Source organism: Capsicum annuum, chromosome 8, assembly GCF_002878395.1.
Source record: "Capsicum annuum cultivar UCD-10X-F1 chromosome 8, UCD10Xv1.1, whole genome shotgun sequence".
Classification (NCBI taxonomy): domain Eukaryota; kingdom Viridiplantae; phylum Streptophyta; class Magnoliopsida; order Solanales; family Solanaceae; genus Capsicum; species Capsicum annuum.
In genome coordinates this window covers 70,627,571-70,632,558 of record NC_061118.1, presented here as the reverse complement: position 1 = coordinate 70,632,558, position 4,988 = coordinate 70,627,571, and the positions used below count along the sequence as shown (strand labels likewise).

Genomic DNA, 4,988 nt, shown 5'->3' with positions numbered 1-4,988 from the left:
AAAAAAATAGCTGACGAGATTCGTGACAAGTCGTCAGACTTGTCATAAGACGTCACAAAAGGGTGGATTTTATGATTTTTGACTTAAGGTTGATGACATTTTATGACAAGCCATCAAACTTGTGACAAGACGTCACAAAATATCATCACAAAAATGTTAGATTTTATGACTTTCTGCTTATGGTGATGACATTTGTGACAAGCCGTCAGGCTTGTGACAAGTCATCACAAAATGTTGTCACAAAATGTTGGATTTTGTGACTTTCTGCTTATGGTGACGCCATTTGTGACATGCCGTCAGGCTTGTGACAAGTCGTCACAAAATTTCCAGGCTGATATGCTGGAGTAAAATAGGCATAACTCTTTGCTTCGATAATGGATTTTGGTGAAATTGGTATCGTTTGAAAGATAATTCAATTATCTATATTTTGTTGGGTCATGAGCTTAGAAATCAATAGTATAACAAGAAATATGCTCATTTGAATTTGACCATACCAATATCCATCTCAAGAATTCAATCGGCAAGGAATATTTTGATTCGTCTAATAGCTAGGTCACTTTTGAGGCCCTAATACTCATCAAGCTAGATCATGTAGCTACCAAATTGCTAACTTTATTTCTAATGGGCTTGAAACAAGGTTCCACTATTAGTTGAAATTCTTGGGGTATTACATCCTCTCACCCCCATGGTGTCCATCATAAGGAGATGAGTGGCAATCTTTAAGCATCTTTGAAAATTCAGCCTCTGGGATACACCTACGAATGACTCCATCTGAACACTTCTTAAAGAGATACAGTTTGTCCCAAATATAGGCATGTGAATCATGGAGCAATTTCTTCTTTTGTTGTGTGGTGGCATCAGGAGGGTACATCTCACAAGCTATCAAATTTACAATATCAGCATACCATGGGAACTCAACTATATCTAAAGACAATAAGTTTTCATCAGGAAACTCTTCCTTAATACTAAGAGAGTCATCAACAAAATGGTTTTGAATTTCCAGCCGTGATAAGTGGTCAGCAACTTGATTTTCAGCTTCCTTCTGATCTCGAACCTCGAGATCAAATTCTTGTAGTAGCAAAATCTACCTAATCATTTAAGGTTTTGCATCCTTCTTATTCACAAGATACTTAATAGCAACATGGTCAGTATGAGCAATCTAGGTTGCTCGGACTCTTCAAAACCGTCTATGTGTGCATGTCGGATCCTCCAAAAATAGTGTATTTTTGAATGATCCGACACAGGTGCGACAACATCTTTGGAGAGTCCAAGTAACTTAGTGAACAATGACCTTACTGCCAACTAAGTAAGATCTAAACTTCTCGAATGCATACACCACTGCAAGCATCTCTTTCTTCATAACCGTGTAATTAACTTAAGCATTATTCAACACTATGCTAGAATAGTAGATTAAGCAAAATACATTATCTCTTATCTAACCTAAAATAGCTCCCACAACAAAATCACTAGCGTCGCACATCAACTCAAATGGTAAATCCCAATCTAGTGCAATCAGAATAGGTGCTTCAATCAACTTCTTCTTTAGTTTTTCAAAAGCTGCTTGGCAATCATACCCAAACTCGAAATTTGCCTCTTTCTCCAATAATTTGCACATAGGCCTTGCAATTTTTGAAAAATCTTGAATAAACCACCTATAGAAACCTGCATGTCCCAAAAAGCTCCGCACTCCTTTGACTGTGACAGGATATGGAACTTTTCAATCACTTCAACCTTTGATTTATCTACTTCGAGTCCTTTACATGACACTTTATGTCCTAGGACAATTCCTTCCTTAACCATAAAATGGCACTTTTCCCAATTTAGAACCAAGTTTGTCTCTTTACATGGAGCTAAAACTCTATCAAGATCCTGTAAGAACTTTTCAAAGAATTACCGTACACAGAGAAATCACCCATGAATATCTCCATAAAGTCTTCAACCATGTTAGAGAATATATCCATCATACATCTTTGAAATATAGCAGTGCATTGCATAGGCCAAAAGGCATGCGTCTGAATACGTACGTACCGTAGGGACATGTGAAAGTGGTCTTCCGGTGCTATGATTATCTGATTGTAGCCAGAGTACCCATCTAGAAAATAATAATACTCTTGTCCTGCCAATCTATCAAGTATTTGATCAATGAAAAAAATTGGATAGTGATCTTTACGAGTTGCTTCATTCAACATCCGATAATCAATATAGATCCTTCAATCGGTCACCATGCATATAGGGATCAACTCATTATCATCATTATTTATCAGAGTTATCCCTCCCTTTTTGGTACATAGTGCACTGGACTCACCCATTTGCTATTAGAAATTGGGTAGACAATACCACTATATAACCACTTGATCACTTTTTTTTACCACCTCCTTCATCACAGGATTCAACCTTCTTTATTGCTGCACTCTAGGTTTGTAACCCTCTTCCATGTAGATGTTGTGCATGCAAAATGCTGGATTGATTCCTATAATACCGGAAATCTGCCAACCAATCGCCTTTCTTCTCCTATTTAGAACTGTTATGGCTTTCTTTACCTGTACATCTATTAATCCTGCAGACAAAATAATAGGAAAGTATCTTGATCACCAAGAAAAACATATTGTAAATAAGGAGGAAGAACCTTAAGATCCAAGTTAGGAGCTTCTTCAACTGAGGGCTTGGGCGATGGACCAATTGGACTATTTAATGGTTCGACAGGTACTTTCATCATCTCAACCACTGCCAAATTCATAACCTGGACCAATTCTAATACTTCCATATCTCCATAAAGATCATGACCTATCAAAGCTCACTCTAATAGATCATTAGACAACAGCAACTGCCAATCAGAAGTAAGGTCAATAACCGATATGGATGATAACTCCTCATATATAGCTGGCAGTTTTAATGCCTTGAACACATCAATAACTTCTACTTTATCATGCACTTGCATTGTCATTTTTTCAGCAGCTACATCAATTAATGATTGCCCTATTGCTAAGAAAGGTCATCCCAAAATGAATGGAACCACAGGATCAGCCTCAAAGTCAAGAATTACAAAATCCACCAGAAAGATTAATGATCCTACCAGCACCAAAACATCCTCAATAATACCATCAAGCCTAGTAAGTGATCTATCCGCCAACTATAAAATAGTAGTAGTAGGTTTGGGACTCCCAAGAACCATCATCCTGTACCATGATATGAGCATAAGATTTATGCTAGCTCCCAAGTCACACAATCCACGTGCACAAATAATCTGTCCAATGGTAATCTATAAGGTGAAACTACCCAGATCTTTAAGCTTTGTGGGCAATTTATTTTGAATCTTGGACGTGCACACTTGAGTAAGTGAAACTGTAGCATACTCGATCAACCTGTTCTTATTTACAACTATATCGTTCAAATATTTTTCATATTTTGGCACATTTTGCAAAATGTCAACAAGAGAAAGATTTACTTGAACCTGCTTCATAAAATCTAAGAAATTCTTATAACTCGCCTCCTCTTGATGCTTCCTTTTCCTTTGAGGAAAGGGTAAGAGGAGAGTCTTTTTATCAATATGAATTTCTTCACTTGCTATTTGTTCCTTGATTTCTTTCTCTACCTTGTCTTTGGAACTATCATTAATAATTGTGGGACTTACTTGCTCCTGAACTCTCTCCTTAGTTTATATCCCACTCCATGTTGTAACCGTATTTACCTACTTTGGATTTGTCTCTGTATCGCTAGATAATGCTCCTTGAGGTCTTGTATTCTGTGCTCTTACAATTTGACCCAACTACAACTCTAGATTTCTCATAAGTAATTACTGACTCTTCAACTCAGCCGCAAACTGTGTTTGTTGAGTCTTAATGTCATTTGCAAATTGCACTTGTTGAGCCATAAACTGCTTCATCAATTCCTCCATATTGCTAGATTGAGTAGTCACCTGAGTATTCTGAGATGGATGTGGATTTAGTTGCATTTTCCCCTTGTACTGATTTACATTCTGCGCCTGATTTCCACCCCATGAAAAATTGAGATGATTCCTCCCGTTGGGATTATAAGTATTACCAAAATTATGTTGTACCTGTCAATTTTCATTCCCCATATAGTTGATAGAATTTGGATTGGCCGTGCAAGTATCAGTTGTGTGCTCACCACTTTTGCAAACCTCACACCAAGAATTCACCTGTTAGACTGCATTTGCTATGGTTGTTGGTTGTGTAACACCCAACTTTATGTTATTAATCTTAGTAATCATATGATTTTGCATGGATTTGATCTGTGCCTGTAATGTAGTGAACTGATCTACCTCCAATACCCCTGCGAATTTTTTAGAAGTACTCCTCGAGTCTGCATGCCAGCCAGGGTTTCCTTGTGAAATCTGATTCAACAGTGTGTACAATTCTTCATATGTCTTCTCAAGAGCCTGTCCACCTAATGCTGAATCCAAGAGAATCTTTGTGTTTGGCTCCAATCCTTCTATTAAAGTATGCACAAGAACATCATTGGATTGATAATGATGAGGATAATTTTTTATCATACCCTTAAATATCTCCTAAGCTTGGTAGAGATTCTCTCCATCTTTCTGTCTAAAACTCAAGATCTCACTCCTCAAGAGTGTCGTCTTCCCGAATGAAAAGAATCGAATAAGAAACTTCCGAGCTACATCTTTCTATAAAGTGTTGGAGAGTGGTGGTTCAGCATGTAACTACCTTTTTGCTTCCCCAATTAAGGAGAAAGGAAAGAGTGTCAATCTGACATATTTAGAATTCACCTCTTCAGGAATGTATGTATCACTGATTTCCAAGAAGGTCTGTATATGTTGCTGTGGATTTTCATGTGAAAGGCCATGAAATTGCCCCGCTGAATTCAGCAATTGTACCATATTCTGCTTTAATTCAAATCAACCTCCCGGTTTAGGTTTTAAAATATTGTTTGTCTAATGGTTCGTGAGTGGAATTGCCACTTCACGAACAAGTCTAGCAGCTTGTTGAGCAGGAATAACTTGAATAACA

At 37.5% G+C, this 4,988-nt stretch overlaps 1 non-coding gene across 1 annotated transcript; it reads left to right on the top strand.

Annotated features, from left to right (window-relative positions):
- The first annotated feature begins 4,484 nt into the window (after nt 1-4,484).
- On the top strand, nt 4,485-4,591 carry LOC124886766. The gene has a single exon (XR_007044177.1). It is a non-coding gene; the product is annotated as a small nucleolar RNA R71 (small nucleolar RNA).
- Nucleotides 4,592-4,988: the final 397 nt, after the last annotated feature.